Here is an 18,260-nt window from a genome sequence, read left to right on the forward strand (position 1 = left end):
TGCTCCAAGTCTGTTCTAGCATCAACTGATTTATCACTTATTGATGCTGTTAAGTCACATAAAGGTTCTGCTTGGGCGATTTGTTGACATAACAGCCTTATCTGTGTTACCAATGCCTTGTTTATCTGTAATGCCTTTGCTCTGAATTCAGCTGGCTGTGGAAGATTCTTGGTTTTCTCTATTTGGGCTGATAGTTGAGCAATTTGCTCATCTTTTGACTTCAGCATTTGTTCATTCATTGCTTTTAGTTTTGCCAATGCTTCTGACAGCTCTTTCTGCTTTTGAACTGCACTCGAATCAATTCTATGTTTCTCTTCCTGCAATTGTTTATTCAATTGATTATTTATTTGTTGCTGTGTAAACAATTGTTGTTCTGCTTGATCTGCCTTCTGCTGTGCCTCCGATAGTTGTGCTTGTAGCAAAATGATTTCCTAGTCTTTTCCTTTTAATAAATTACTCACCTTTGATGCCTTGTCTATGGTGGCTGCCGAATAGGCTCCATCATATTGGGATAGTTTTGTTAGGTCATCAGAGGGATCAAACTCCTCCTTCCAAACCACATTGCCCATTACTGTTTGTTCAAGGAATAGGGAAGGTTGATCAGTCCTTCTCCTTTTCCGTTGTCGTTTTACTACAACCTCGTGCTTTGGGCTGTAAAAGACATCTAAGGGAGGAATTTCTTCTACTTGCAAAATAATCTGATCAGAGGGATCCTTAGGAATTATGTTTATTCCTGTAGAACTGGGTAGGCCACTGGTTCCACTTGGAACCTGTTTAGATGTTGTCTCCTGTGTGTCAGCCGCTTTTGATGTTTCGGCTTCCTTCGAGCTCTCAATATTGCTTATGATTGAGTCAAATTGCTGCCATTCCTGAAGCAATTTCAGGTCAATCTGGGCATCTACATTCACCTCTGTGCTGCTTTGTTCCTGCTCTTTTCTCTGGGTTTCCTCTTGCTCTTTTGCATGCACTTCCTCTTGCTCTTTTGATGTAGCAGGAGGTTCCTTAGTGATTCGTTGCTCAGGCTCGCTTGATTCTGTCGTTGGGGTCGTTGCTAACAGATCTAGAGGCAGACTTTGCAACCTCTGTTCTCTAAGTCTGTTAAATTCAACTAACCCGTCATCCTGATATTCCATTCTGGCCAGTGATTTAACTTGGAATATTGACTCGGCTGAGGAGAACAGGTCATCGAACATATCTTCTTTATGATCAAATTTAGTTAATTTTGCCTGTTCAAGTGCATTGTAGGCGACTTTGTTTGGATCAAATCGCCTATTAGGAAGAGTTGCTAGACTTAGTGCCTTGATTTTATCAGCTTCTTTCTCTGCATGTTTAAAGTCATGCAGAGCGTAGACACCGCATCTTAGAGGAAAAGGAGGCCAAACCTGCTTCTTTTTGCTCTTTAGAGTTTGTGTAACTCCTTCGGATGTAATCTGATAGGCTACCTCCCGGGCTAATAGTTTATCGGGTATGTACAAAGGGAGGACATGAGGGTTGGCTTGGCTGCCGAAAACTCTTACATAGGTGAATTTTTCTTCTCCGAACCATCTTCCTACGGATGTCAAGTCAATCCCCGCTTGGTAGGAAATCTTAGGAGCAGGTTTATCAAAAATGGAATAGTGAATGGGTAACATAAAACCGTTGCAGATTTGATATAGATGGTGCTTATAGTGAGCTTTCCATAACTTCTGATGGTATAAATGAATGGGCATGGGGTCTTGTGGAGTCCATCTCCATCCAAGCATAGGAAATTGATAATTAAAACACAGGGTGTCCAAGATATAGGCACTATAGTAGAATGGGGGAATAAACCTTTCAGTAATGCGGGATTTGCTTCTAAACTCAAGGACTGCAGTTGCTAGCTTATCAGACAGTATAGTTTCCCAATCCATTATTTCACTATTACATGTTGCCTCCATCAAAGGAACCATTTCTATAGTGAAGTTTATGGAATCATGCAAGCAACCCCCACAACCTACACATCATTACTCCGGCATAACAATAAGGGGAACACAAAGAATCGAAAGAGTACTTACCCGAAGACTCGTGCTTGTGTTTCGCTGGGTTTTGCCTCTAATCCCTTATAGGTTCTGATTCAATATCATTTTCATTTCTAAACTTTTCCAAAAATGCTTTGTTGTACTTCTTCTCCGGTGCAGGCAAATGATACATTTGCCTCAAATCATCAGGTTGAAACGAGCCGAAGACTCTCCCATCCATGGTGCTAAATGTTCTGTTGGTGATTGGGATTTCTTCAATTGCCCATCTCACCACATCTGTATATGGGAGAATTTGTTCTCAGGCTGCTATCCAATGAAGGTAAGATTCAGCTAGATCCTTATGGGTAGCATCAGACTTTCGGGTCGTGTCTGCTGTGGCTTGCATTGTTGTTACCTCAGGCTCCTCAGCCTCAATCAGATTGTAGATATTCAGCCAAGTAGTTTTACCGAGTCCTAAACATGTGGTGTCCGATATCAGTCCCTTTTTTCTTTGTCCAGGATCGGCAATGTGTTGTCCTGTAACTGCTGAAGCGGAAGCTGTTCCAGTTTTCTTCGATTTCTTCCCCATTCTGCTTGAATTTACTGCTTCGGAAGAGCTCTACACAGGAGAGAAAATGAATGTAATGCGGAGAATTGGTGGCACAAACCAAATATGAACGAGATATATTAATCAATGCATAATGGAGGATTAACTTAAGGTGGCCGCGGATACAATCTGTGAAGAGATTTTAGACTGACTATCTCATTAAATGGCCGTTTAAACCTGTCAATCCTTTAAATGCTCATCATATCATTTATTGGCCGAATGATTCATTCAAGCGTGGCTTTGATGTTTTGGCGGTTGAGCGTAAGTGAATCACTATCGGGAAGATAAGGCCTTTAATACTAATTAGCCATAATATCCCGGCTTTATCAATCCTTTTTGAAATCCTCACTTTTAGCTTTATCGCAATCGGCCATCGGGGGAAAGCTTAAGTTGTTATATTGGTTCCTTTCGGAATCCCCATTTGCCGATAGCGATATCGCCAATTCGCATCAGGAGTTTTAACTGAGGGCTTTGAAAAGCATGCATGGTACATCTCCGATCACCGATAGCGATATTGCATCGCATTGGAGAGAAAAGGGGATTTTGTTATGATAGCTTGTCATTGCCGATATCCGATAGCCTTTTGTGCATTGTCGCGTCGGAGAAAATCAATGGGTCTTTTAAGTCATGCCTCCCTTGTCATTGTGATATGCGATCTTGCGATCGCTTTATCGCAATGATAAAAGATTACTCATTTATATGTTGTAAGACCAATTAATTGTTTTATCAAAAAGGTTTTATAATGCTTTTATTTTGTTTCGGACCTTTTTGAATAATAATAAGTTGATACCAATTTAAATAAAAAGGGACCCATTTCATATTATAGTTTTGAGAATAAAATTTGTATGAAATGGGGGGTTGTTGTAGAGCACAATAGTTTCATAATGAGAATCATTATGAAAATATTTGCCCAAAATGGAACCAACTCATGAGCAGAATGGCTGTGCAGTTTGTTGACTCGGTCATGGTTGTGGAACAGATTGAGCCCAATGAAGAGAAAAAAGAAGTTGTTGCAATTGATAAAGCGCGAAGCAATGTGCATGCAGATAACATGTATCATTGTGTTATCGCAACCCAAAATAGTACTTCTGATAAGAAGCCTCCGAGTGATGGTATGACCTAAAAGTAGAGCAAATTATACAACTTAAGAAGCCAAGGGCAGACCACTGTGATTGAGGTGCCAAAACAAAAATTCAAAGAAAATTTGTTAAGAAATCTCAATCCTCCAGTTAACTCAACACAAAACACTCAGAGCAAGTCCAGGAAATAAGTTTCAATGAAAAGTGTTTCCAACGGCAGTGAGGACATAACCATCTCTCTAGAAACCACAAATCAAGTTCCATCCCCTGACACCTCAGTTAGTCTTCCTACTGTAGATTATAAAATTGTTGTGGATATGAAGAAGGCTCGTGCAAATATCTCCTTTTTTTAACTTACAAAGAGCACAAGCCAGTGTGAAATCCTTCTACGGGCACTTGGACAAACCTCTACCAGAAATGCAACCTCTTTAGACAAGGGATATAGTAAGTCTTCTGACACTCTTGCATCTATACTTGCTGCACTCACGATGGAAGAAAACACACTTTGCCCACTATTCTTATTAACCTTTGAAATCTTCAACTTCAATGTACATAATTGCTTGGTCAATTCCATTGCATTGGTGAATGTGATGCCACTATCTGTGGCCAAGAAGATCAATGCTAAATGGGATAAGACCAATGCACAGATCATTTAGTTGGACATAACTTGTGTCCACAAAATTGGTGAACTGAGGGTTGTCATAATCCAGTTATCAATTTATGGGCGAGTTCACCAATGTTTCAATATAGTGATTGTGGAAATTCCAGAAGCATACGAAGTGTTGTTGAGAAAATATTGGTCAAACAAGCTTCAAGGATACTTTGCCATAGTCTGGTCACACTTATGGCTTCCGTATAGGGGCAGGAATAATCAGATCTGGGTAGAGTCAGAGAGATACCTGAAGCACACGGTGACTCCCTTGAATGGGCATAATGAGCCAAAGGCTTTCGCAGAGTTATTATATGGAAATTATTTTTTGGAAACACGGTTGGGGTGATATCTTGCAGAGCCATCCCCAATTCCACCAGACACACAATTTTATCTCCTTCCATGTTCAACCAATGATAATGAACTTTGTATAGTTAGTAGTAGTTGTAGTAATAGTAGTAGTAGTACTAGGGTAGTAAGAAGTCCATGTACATATGATATGTGGACCATGTACTTTGATGGATCCAAGACACAGGAGGGATCAGAGCTGGTTGTGTTTTAATAGACCCGCTGCAGAGAAAACATTTGATCTCTAGTTGCTTGGAATTCGAGTGCACGAATAAAACTGCAGAGTATGAAGCACTCATCTTGGGTTTATAGAAGGCCATTGACTTCAATGTTGTTGTTCTAAAAGTGGTAGGTGACTCCAAGATCGTGGTGCGTCAGGTACATAACACTATACATTGTGTATCACGACATCTTAAGAGTTATCAACAAGAGGTATGGTGACTCATCTATCACTTTCAAACTTTCAATATTATTTCGGTATTAAGAATATGTAATGCAGCAGTAGATGCCTTGGCAAACATTGCTGCTAGGATGTTACCATTACGAGATTACTTTTTTTTATTGAAATCTTGTATAAACCATCTATTCCAGATAATATAAATAACTTACATGTTTTTTATGACGACCAATAGATACTATACTTTATGGCCAACGCTGAGATATTCAAAGACGCAGTGATTGACGAGTACAAGCACGAAGAAACACTGTAGGATGCAATAATTGCAAGTAAAAGTAACCTCATCTCTAAGGGTGTGGTATCACTAGAAAATCTATATGATCTACATATCTGCTTCCGGGGGTCCGTTAATGCCAAGACCCACAGTTCCACTATGTCGCATGAGAAAATAAACTTAGGAGCTGAGAAATATCCAAAGTATGCTAATCTCGGTACTTGTTGCACACCACAAGAGTGGCAAGCCTTCATTCGCTTATTCAAAATGTATCGTGATGTCTTCGCGTGGATGTATGATGATCTCAAGGCATATGAAACACACATAATCCAGCATGTGCTACCAATCAAGGAAGGGGCTAAGCCATTTAAGCATAATTTGAGGAAATTTCACCCATTGCTTGAGCCCCTCATATATATGGAGTTGAGAAAACTATTGGATGATCGGATCATCTACAAGGTGTGACATTCAACATGGGTATCAAACTTGATTCCCCTAAGAAAGAAGTCCAGGGAGATCTGCCTGTGCATAGATTTACGCAATCTCAACTGCACCTTAGACAAGGATAATTACCCCATGTTGTCCATGGATAAAATATTGCAAACAATATTGGGGGCCGAGATGTTTTCTTGGCTCGATGGATTCTTAGGTTACAACCAGGTTCTGGTAGCAAATCCTGATAGATTAAAAACTACGTTCTAGACAAAGTGGGGCACATTCGCATTTCAACGAATGCCGTTTGGGCTAGTCAATGCTGGTGTGACATTCCAACGTGCAATGGACATTGCCTTTCATAGGATTATTGGACATAGCGTAGTGGTCTACCTTGATGATGTGACAATATTTTCCAAACAACTATCAAACCACTTGTGCCATCTAAATAATATTTTTGAGCGATGTCGTAAATACGGGATATCCTTGAATCCCAAGAAGAGTATCTTTGTAGTTTCTGAAGGTAATCTCTTGGGAAACATCATTGATAAAAGTGGGATCAAGGTAGATCTAGATAACGTTCGAACCATCACACAAATTCCCAACCTAGTGAACAAGAAAGACATGCAGTCTTTCTTGGGGAAGATCAACTTCTTCCTAAAGTTCATCTCTGACTATTCTCAAATTATTAAATCAATACAGGATATGATCAAGAAGGATGAAGTCTATAAATGAGATAATAGGGAAAAAGATACATTTTCCTGTATCAAACAAGCTATAGCAGAAGCACCTGCGTTGTACAACCCTGACTTCAGCAAAGACTTCTTGCTCTACGTTTTTTCTTATGACACTTCTCTAACTGCTATACTAACTTAGAAGGATGAGTTGAACAATGAACAACCTATCTCCTTTATCAGTGTGAGTCTGCAAGGACCAGAGCACAACTACCCCACCGTGGAAAAACCTGCTTATGCAGTGTGTAATGTGGTAAAGAACTTTAGACAATATCTGTTAAAAAATCATTGTGTTATCTTTTTTCCACACCCATCAGTAAGATCACTACTCGTTTAACAAGAGTTGGGTGAAAGGAGGGTGAATTGGATGACTGGATTATAGGAATATGATCTTGATATTAAGCCAGTTCACACCATCAAGGGTCATGGTCTTTTCCAGATAGAAGTAGAGGTAGTAAATGCCAAAGAGGAAGAAGAAGATCTCGCAGCATGGGAGAAAGAAATTTAAATGAACAACGTTGAGAGAGTCAACCCCACTATGAAGAAAAAATAATGGTACACGGATGTGTGCCAATACCTCGAGCATGGCACTGTGCCCTCCCACCTCTCTACAAGGAAAAAGAGGGCACTTATACTCAAAGAATTATCATATTGTTTTGTGCATGGGGTACTGTTCAGAAAGCACCATAATGGAGTACTTCTCATGTTTTTGGAGGTACACGATTCAGAAAAGGTTTTACGTGATATCCACGACGAACTAGCCAGAGGACACTTCATAGGAAATACTAAAACACATAAGGTCATGTGGGCCAGATTTTACTTCCCTACATTATTTAAATATGTTCATGCTTATGCTCGCAAGTGTCCGGTTTGTGAAAGGTGTATTGACAGAAATAAGAAGTTAGCAACCTCGCTGCAACCCATTGTAGTAGAAGAACCATTTCAATAGTGGGGCTTGGATATCATTTGGGAAATTTTCCCACAGTAATCGAAGCAACACCGCTATATCCTAACTACTATAAATTATTTCACAATGTGGACAAAGGTAGTTCCGCTAAAACAGGTGAACGATTAGGAAGTCATCATCTTTATGCAACAAAATATCAACTCCAGGTTTAGCATTCCTACGTCACTTGTTTTTGACAAGGAAACATAATTTTCCTCATTTAAACTTATGATTTTGCATTGGAAAATGGTATTATCTTGAAACATTCTGCTAATTATTATCCGCAGTGAAATGGTCTTGCCGAATCCATGAACAAGTACCTCATCCGTATCATAAAAAAGACCATATTTTTATGAGCAATGAAACTAGCACTCCACTTTGGTGAATTCCTTATGGGCTGACCGAGTCATGCCTAAACCTTCTCTGAACACCTCCCCTTACTTCCTGGTGTATAGAAAAGAAGCCATCTTTCCCCTGAACATCTACATGCCTACTCTCCATTTATTCAAAGAATCCCAAGGTAAGCCATGTCTTCTGGTTCAATGTAGGATGTACACTTTGAACAAGATACAGGAAGAAAAACTGAAATCCAAATAAAAATTCTTACTTCACTAGAGTCGTGTCAAGAGATGATTTGATAGAAAATATGCATGGAAAAATAGCTTTAGTGTGGGCGACTTAGTCTTAAAGTAGGATAAATCCCACGAGGACAAAGGCTAGCACACCAAGTTTTAGTCCCTGTGGATTGGTGCATAAACAATTCACGAGAAGCTTGGCCAACACATGTATCATCTTCAATCACTTGACGGGAAGATTGAATCTTTCCCTGTCAATGCCCAAGACTTCAAAAAATATTTTCAATATAGATTTGGGTTGTGCCCCGCTAGTCTTTTGTTGTTTGTTGTTTATGTCTTTGCTTCAATTTTGTGTTGTTTTTTCATGTAAATAAGTGTTGTGTGTTATTGCATTGTGGCTTCTAAGTGTATGTATCACTGAATTCTAAAGAGTCTTATGACACTCCAACATTTGGCTATCATCCTATTCATCTGCCTAGTGTTGGTTACATCTTTTGGCCAATGAAGTTCTAATGGAAAATACGATTTGTCCATAAGGAGAGTTTTGGTCCAACCATGAACCCGTGTATAGTCTGGAAACTTTATGCCTACACTTAGTTTTTTTCTTTTACGTTTCAATCCTATCCAAGTACTAGAAATGGAGAAGGGAAAAATCTACACGAGAAAACTTAAATCAGAGGTATTTATATGCTCCTTTGAAGGAACAACCTCTGCTGCTCTCAATAAGTCGGAATCCCTCTTTTGCCGCAAACTAAATAAGTGCTGATGTATAATTATCTTTAAATAAATAAATAAAGGAAAAAGAAGAGAAAGGCTTCCTGCGTAGAGAGGAAAAGCAAGCAACTCCATTGGGGTACTGTCCAGGCTCGCTGGCAGCGGAGAAATGTTTATGTTCCTGCCTGACTATGTTGAGTTACTATCCCTGCCTATTGGTATCGGAACAACACTAGAGATGAAAAAATATGCTTTGAAAATCTTAAGCTCGCAAGCTAAACTACCCTTCCCAACTCAAAACATTGTGATTATGATGAATCTTATGTTGTGTTCAACTGGGAAGGTATAAAGGGGACCATGTCACCCATGGAGTAAGTGGGCAAGCCAAAATAATTTGCACGATGAATCAATACTCCCTGAAGAACCAATGCCTTGCATAGTGCTTATCTTGTTAAGAATGTGTTGTAATGGTTTTTATCGTTGTCTCATCCTTGTGGACTATTCCGCAGGGTACTAGAAAAATATTTCTTTTCTTGTTGGTTATAACGATTGTCGTATCTTTTGTGGACTATTTCATTGGATGTTAGATGAAAATCCCCTTGTTTTTTGGTTATAACGAATGTCACATCCGCTATGGACTATTCCACTGGATGTTAGATAGGCCCTTCTAGTTCGTGTGTGTCTCTTCTTGGGTGGTAATATTACCTCTCACTTAGAGGCTCACTTTTCTCTCTTTCTTTGTAGTAGAAGAACCTAGACACAGTTGCACTATACACTCACCAGGCACACTTCCCTTGCTTTTTGAAGACACCATTGCATCACTCTCTTGTGCTAACAGTTAGAGTCAAGGAAAATCTCTAAGGATTTTGCAACCGAGACTTTATACCTTATGGGAATCCTACACCAAATGGTGTGAGGTCTGATTGGGACTTCATATTGGGGAGATCCCGTGAATGTTGGTGGGTCCAACACCGTCAACACCAACAAAATAAAAATATCCCTAAGATAGCTCTCCGCTGCCTTTATGTGACAATCACTGTCTCTCTGCAATGTACTCGCGGGAACTGGAAAATATTCCTCTAACCTCACTATCTCTACCCCTCTCTCATTGCTTTGATCTCAGTGAATCACCTCTGGTAGCTGAATTCTACTACTCTGGAGAATTATTTCCCAACAGAATCGAATGCTCAACTGATTTGGTGTGTATTTTCCATGCCCCATCAACTTATTCTGATAATCCTCCATTGAGACTTCATCAATTAAATCTTAATCGATGGCTAGGATTAACTAGAAATCGATCCATGTACTTTTCTAGAACATTCTCACCATGAATTAATTAGTTCTGATTAATTAATCATATTTCCTAAGTTTAGAATTAGGAAATATTAAAAACTGACTAATAAATATCATTAATTCGTCTCTAGGTGGAATTTCTAGAAACGATTTTTGACTATTGGAGAATACATGTATTCTAGCCTCTCCACCAAATCTCGTGGCTAGAACACATTCAATGCTCCAAAAACTAACACTCCCTCTTAGCGAGGAATGTGTTCTAGTTCTGCAACTAACTAAAACAACACCCTGTCTCTGCATCATCTCCTGTCATGCTGCTGATGTCTGGCTGCTGCTTCCCACCAACCACTGTGAAAATTTGATATGTGCTGCATCTATGTTGTTGTTGATTGAACTACTGCCAACACTGCATCTACACTGCAACTCCTTCTCCATCTACTGTTGCTGCAACTACAACTTATGCAACTAAAAAGCATATAAAATATTGAATCAACTGCGATCAACATGATACATCTTTCACCCGAGTCTCTGACTGCTGCTAGTATATGCACTGTCACTGAGGCATCTATGCTACTACCGACTCTGCACTATGCCAACTGCACTGCTGCCAACTTTGCACTGTGCTCCCCAACATCTGACAGGCAACTAGACTTGGCATCTATCACTCTAGCATCTGAATGCATTTACTACCACTGATCAATCTTGCTACTGACATACTATGGGCTCCCGTAGCAAGGTTTTGATTCAAAAGGTGAAATCAAGAATATTTCCCATTTGTAGCACTCTCAGGCTACAATACCAAGTCACCCTACCTTACTCCTAGTGGTATGTCAGCAAACATTGTGAAGTCTTGCTCCAACCTAGAGGACAACCTATCAATCTCGGCATGAGATGCCACATGGTCCTACTTCTCCTCCTTTTCCTTATTTCTGAGAGGACACTGGGTGCTATTATTACCAAGCTCACCACATCTAAAGCACTTGACCTTTGACAGGTCCTTCTCCTTTCACTTCTCCCCCTGTCCCTGAATGGGACTCTTCGATGTGAGGGCCACATTATCCTCCTACTTCACCTGCTTCAATTCGCTGCTACTACCACTAATGGAGCTTTTCACTAAGTCTCGCCTCAACTCCTCCTACTGCAAATCGACCCACATCCTGTTCCACTTTGGAAAGGTTTCTCTACCCAAAATGCTTTAGATGAATACTTGCCACTCCTCAGAGACACTGTTGAGTGCCAATCATACTAGCTCTATGGCTTGAGGTGCTGCTTAAAAAATTGGCAGATGATCCTGAATCTCTTGAATCATGGTGAGGTAGGGGTCTATCATTCCCCCTTATGTATCCTGGTGCATCTCATCTTATCCACCAACTACATCTTCCACTGCTTGGAAGTGCCTTGGGTATAGCGTGGAAAGTGTTTCCCACATCTCTTTGGCCGTTCCCTATCTCACTATGTTTGATACAATGTGATCTCGAACACCGTCAAGAATCAACCTCTTTACCCTCACCATATCATTTTGGTATTCCTTCAGTTGATCTGCATCCATGGGGATAACTACCACTGCATCTATGAATGGCTTCAGGTCATATTCATCCAGAAGGAAGGACATCCTTTCCTTCCATATGACATAGTTGGAAGCACCGTCCAACATGTCCTAATCTCGTAGTCCGGTAGTGGCTATCTCAACAAAATAGGTCGAAATCTTCCTCTTCTATTATGCTCAGTTGTTTCTAGGCTCTACGCACTCCCTCCTAGAGGGTAAATATTCTCACAAGGACTACTAATCTGAAAGAGAAAATTGAAATTTTGAAGCTAGAAGTCCCTTGAGGAAAATTTCCCTCAGTGTGTGCTCTTTCTTCCTCCTGACGCTATTTTGAACTAGCAACTGCTACAAAATACTGCATCCAACTAGATCTGCTCTGCAAGCAAAATACAGGCTGCTCCTTTTGCCTCTCTTAATCCCCGAACTGGAGAAATCTGATTTCTATGTCACTCTCTCAGAGAAATCAATTTTTCCTCAAGAAATTGACCCTCCTGGCCAAGAAACTGTGCCTCCTTTGGGGGTTTCGAATTGCTGCATACACATTGCTACGCAATTCCTCTTCCCTTTTTCTACTAAGCTATCCAGCTTACAATATGCACTCTGATACCATGTGAAAATTTGGCTAACCCCGAATCCTATTGCAACAACTGATGTTAATTCTTCTAATTGTTAATTCAATTAAACAATTTACTTGCTATGTGATATGAAAAATATCGAATTAAATACACTGCAAACTTCACAAATAAAATACTTCAGAATAAAAAAAAGTTGGAAGAAATAGATGCAAACACAAAAAATACACCATTATTTTTGGACTAAGTCCCCGGAAAAACCCAAATCGGGAAAACCGACGCAACAACTGAGGGTTTTAATATTATGCAGTAGTGAAAAATGAGTACAATCTATGGATGCTTAAACTAGCAATCCAAACAGATAAATAAATGGCAATAATAACAAGTGAGAACAATTTCTCACTCCATAGGTGATCCAACACTGAACTCATCTCGAATTGAGCTACTTCTTGCTCCCTCTATGTAGTCATTGCATTAGCCTACATAGTTACTGCATCCCACAAGATCGGAACTACATCTCCTCTCACTGTCTCGTTAGCTGCTATCTGGGAAACTGATACTCTTTGCCTCCGGAGAGCTTCTGGCTTAGAATTTTTCCTTTTCCCCAGCGAAACGAAAATCTCCCCAAGAGGGCTCTGCGCTGCCTCTCTGTGACAATCACTACCTCTCTGCAATGTACTCGCTAGAACTGGAAAAGCTTCCTTCAACCTCACTATCTCTTCCCCTCTCTCATTACTTCGATCTCACTAAATGACCTCCCACAACTGAATTCTGCTACTCTGCAGATCGATTTCCCAACAAAATTGATTGCTCAACTAATTTGGTGTGTCTTCTCCAAGCCCCATCGACTTCTTCTTATAATCCTCCATTGAGACTTCAACAACCATGATTAAATCTTAATCGATGGATAAGATTAAATAGAAATTAATCCATGTACTTTTCTAGATCATTCTCACCATGACTTAATTAATTCTTATTAATTAATCATATTTCCTAAGTTTAGACTTAGGAAATATATATATATATATATATATATATATATATATATATATATATATATATATATATATTGTAAGCTTGGTAGGAATACATCTTCATCATGTCCTACTTATCACCCTGATTGGGGGGGATAGCACAATATTTGAACCCAAGGCTTCTAGTTCGGTGAGACTTCATTTCCACGACCATTGCCAATTGAGCTACCCCATGAGGAGTAGACTCAGGAAATATTAAAAATTGACTAATAAATATAATTAAGTCGTCTCTAGGTGGAATTTCTAGAAACGATTTTTAGGTATTGGAGAATACATGTATTCTAGCCTGTCCACCAAATATCATGGCTCGAACACATCCAATGCTAGAAAAACTAACAAGGACAACATATCGGATGGGGCTCCTATCCTAAGGGCTAATTTGGACTTCGCACCGGGGAGACTCCCTAGCTATTGGTGGTACATTCCAACCCGTCAATAGATTTGGCACTAGAAGGAGGGCTAGATGAAAAATTGTAGTTTAGTTTCATATCTGTAAATGGTTTCATCCTGAATCTCTATCCCGAGCTGTTTTTCTAAAAACATTAACCTTTCGGTATGCGGGGAAATAATCTAGCACTTGTCATAGTGGAAGTTTGATGGCGAGGGCCGAACAATGGTTTTGGGACACATCATTCAAGTTATTCATTTTTGTCACTCTAACAGATTCAATACATTGTAAATATGTTGTCAATAGGTTGTTTACCCTCACACTCGAAGGTCGTGTCAAGCAATGGTGCCACATGTTGCCAGTATCTTCCATCCATTCGTTCGAGCAACTCATCAGTATGATCTAACAAACCTTGAATAGGTATGATTTTCAAGATGTTTTTAAAAGGATATATCAACTTAGGATGAGCCCTGAAGAGTCATTAGAGGATTTTGCTACTAGGTTTGTTCATATTTGTTCTGAATTTCTTGAAAGAGATGTCAGTTGTGTGTATTTGAAATAAAATATTTCAACGGTTGGTTCGAATTTCTATGCAACACCTTTAATCTAAAATAAATATTGATTTTGATGGTCATCATGATAATCTACAAGTTACAAATTGTCTAGATCTTATCCCTAATCTTGTCTTTCCTATCTCTCTGAGTCAGGAACAACCTCAAGCCTTCTAGGAGGAAATTTCTTCTTGTGAGGCTTCTCATCCTCCTCCTGATTCGTTACCTAATGAAGTTCTGGTCATAAATAGTTTAGATGATATATAATTCTTTCAGAGAGATCAACCAACTTGTATCGCTTTCGAATCTCTCATACATCCCATTGAATCCCAACTTGAAGATTGAGTTGATGAAACCCAACTCGAGCCCGTTAAACATATACCTCAGTCTATTCCTAAACTTCATTCACCTATTGGAAATGACTTGGGTCTTGTCTCAAATAGAGTTGAATATCCCATACAGTCCATGGAGCATGACATGCAAACAGATTTATTGTCCCCTCTGGCAGACACTAATATGTTGGATGTGAGTCTTGGTGTAATTGGTTCCCCTTCATCTGAACCTTTTCACCAATTATACCATGGTTTATTTTCTACTACACTAATGATTGCTTCAAATCATGTAGATATTTATCCTATCAGTGCTAACTGTGATCATGTACATGCAGGTGGTTTTTCATAGTCACAGTATGAGAATATTGAATCTCTTGTTACTAATATCTTCCATACGTAGTCTTTAATAGGTGAAGAAGAAGGCCTTACATCTCAGCAGATTCAAGATAGTTCTCTCATTAATTCATCTTCACTTTTAATCCAAGAAGAGCCTTATGTGCCAGATACCGAACCTGATCAAATTGGTGGCTTCAGTGATTGTCATTCTATCAAAAACATGTTCACTCACACCTCTGATGATTGTCATTTGTATCCATCTGTTGATCCCACGAAGCCACAAAAATATGATGATTCACCTTTCGAAGGCTTGGGGACTCATCAATAAGTTGATGCACTTCAGCTTTTGGTGATGGTTATGTTAAATTCTCACTTTTTTGACGAGATCCCTGAACTAAGTCAAATTAGGGTTTCTGAAATTAGGGTTTATGTGCCCCACTCTTCTCTTAGCATCATCTTGACGAATGCAAGCTCATCTTGGAAAGCCTATGATTTGAGTGATGTTTCTATAAGTACATCTTTCCATCCCCTACAAGTTGATATGCATCAACCTCTATACCCTAATTTGTTTGCTGAAGGGAGTACACTGACCGTTGTCTCAAATCCTTTTGAATGTTTCCTAGCCAGTAAGGATTGTGAATAGGTACAAGCTAGTGATGTCTTACAATCCACTATACATGGGGGTACCAACCACCTAACCTCTCATTCTCCTAAGACTATTTCAATTGATTCATAGGTGAGCATTTTGGTTTTTTCTCAACTCTTCATGCCGGGTCTAATCGCCGACGTATTTGTCTTTTCAGGCCAGGAATTGTTGTGGTGGATACATTAGAAGTTTGATTTCACATGATCCGACCTCCTCTCTGGCTAAATTAGGGTTTTGGGGTTTAGACTAATTAGGTTTTAGGTTTTGCTTATTCATTTGTTGATTAAGGTTTGCTTCTTAGCATTTGCTTTATGGTTTAGATATGCCTTTTTGTGTTTTCTTTATCATAGGTGATCAATTGTTACATGACTTTAGGAGTTTAAGCTTGGACTCATATTCTTTCACTGCTCATTGTTGCACAGAATTCATGAAATATTTTCATATGCATTGCATTAGCCTTTTAATCACAATTGGATGTTTTCTTCCTTGCATTTACATAACATTGCATTGCACATAAAAGAAAAGAAAATAAATAAAGGGTAAATGATTAAGAAACGATTCCTGCGTAGAGAGGTGATGCAATGACTTTGCCTGAGTACTATCTAGGCTCGCTGGTAGTGGAGAAATGTTTGTGATTTCTTGGAGTGACTTTGCTGAGGTACTATCTAGGTCTGCTGGCAACATAGAAACAACAGAAACCATGTTTTAAAATTTTGAATACAATAAGCCCTATGCCTTTTTATTTGCATCATCATCAACTACTGACGTGTGTGAACTTCTAAGATGGTGTTTAATGACTAGCAGGATCTAGCAGAGACACAGAGGAAGGGAAGATATTTTCTGTATTCAAGATTCTGTGATCCATAATGAATTAAACAAAGTCTTTTGGTAGAAATCACATGAGAGAATTTTTTGGCTGACGCGTTTCGAACCAACAAGTGTGTAGAGTTCAAAGTGATGTAAGAGGTACCCATAGTGTATGTTCAATACTTTCTTGCATTATTATTCAGAGTCAATCTATTTTAGGGATGTAATCAAGATGCTGGATTCTACCAGTGGTTCGCTAATTGTTGTAGCCGCTACAACAACACCCAAAAGTTTGGGATGTACCCCAAAAATTTTGGGTCCCCCCCCCCCTTTTCCCTTACCTATTAAACCCTAATTGGTTTGTCCAATTCACAAAATTTGTCAAGCTTTCAAACATCCCAATTGTCATCGAACCCTAATGATGCATCTTTCCTCATGATGCTTATTGCAAATCCGCTTTGCATGACCCTAGCTGTCACTTGATTAAATATACTTGGGCTACGAGACTAACTTTTTAATTGTGTACGCATGTAGTCCTTATGATTACATGTGGTGTATCACACTAGTAGGCAAGTGCCTTGTGTCAATAACCTCATCTTTCCAAGGTCCGCATCATGTTCACATTCAGTAGGGTTTGTACAATTATTTTGTCACTTAGGTGCATTTGAAGCCCTTGATTTTTCAGTCAAAGTCCTGGCCCCATTGGCATTGTTATAAGCATATTGTAGTGATTACATTTCTCATGACTACCCTAGGGTTTGAAGAGTTCCCGTGACACACATTTCCTACCTTGATTTCCCCTCTCAAAAAACAACCATAACCTCGTCCCTCCACATAAAAAATGTGTGGTCATCATTGGAATTGAGTCAACTCACATGCTAGAAGGTTTAATATATTTGATGAAGTGTTGTTTACATACATAAGATTGAACCTTTAAAGATACATATGCACATCATTTATCATACCTGTAAGGTCACTTACATTAATAATATTTGTTACATCATTTAAAGCATCCTTTGCGATTTTATAACAAATCTTTTGCTAGTTCCTCATTTATGGCACTTTTAAGGTCTTAACTTATATGTGCATGAAGGTGTTTCTTGTGGTAAATGATCTCGCTAACACTTATCACTAATATGTGTGCAGGTTCTGTATTAAAGAAAGTTTTGAATCATCTCCAGAGGGGCATGAAAACACTTCAAAAGGATGGAGAAGATGCATGCACATATGTCAAAATGGCATTGAAAATTCATACATCCATTTTGCAAGCCACATGGATAATAAGTATTAGAATGCCGAAAACTATATAAAGGGGTGTATGATTTACATCATATCGAAAACCTATTGGTAGCGCCCTTCTAATTTATACTAGGGTAAGTCATCGAGTGTGCTAAGAAAACTTGGGTAGGCATTGTGTATGGGAATGCATTGGGCATCATATTGAATGTTTGCATTGGGAAAAAATATATGTATTCATTGAGGAAGATAAAATAAAGAGTGATGCCCATGACTGAGGTAAAATCACACTCTGAAGGTCTAGAGGAATATTGTAACACAACGGCAACGGCTACAAAGAATCCATTAAACATGCATCATACGTGGTGAAAGAATAATTAACAATGACAAAATGGAACTTCACATAAAACACATCGTGTGTATCCAAAGGGAAGGCGTATGTTTTGCTAGACTTCGCTCAACATCTAAAGGAGGCGTCGAATGAAGGGTCGTACTTCATGTCAGCGATTGTTACAGAGTTTTGGTGTCATATCGAAAACTACCTTTCCATGGTAGACAATGATCTTGCATATAACGATGGATCCATATATTAAGTGGCCCTACACCAAGAAAGGAAGGTGTTCAGAAAAAACACATTCGAAAGAAAGGTGTTGCATTGAATTATTGATCTGAAAAACGCTGGAGGGGCGGTGCACAACTGTAAAAAGTGTTGAGCACCTCTATGCTCGAAAATGTAAGCAACACGTGGGTCGACCAATTGGTATTTAATGACACATTGTAGCAATGGA

Source organism: Pinus tabuliformis, chromosome 4_2, assembly GCF_031772625.1.
Source record: "Pinus tabuliformis cultivar Carrire ecotype Pingquan chromosome 4_2, CPIR1, whole genome shotgun sequence".
In the NCBI taxonomy this organism is placed as follows: Eukaryota; Viridiplantae; Streptophyta; class Pinopsida; order Pinales; family Pinaceae; genus Pinus; species Pinus tabuliformis.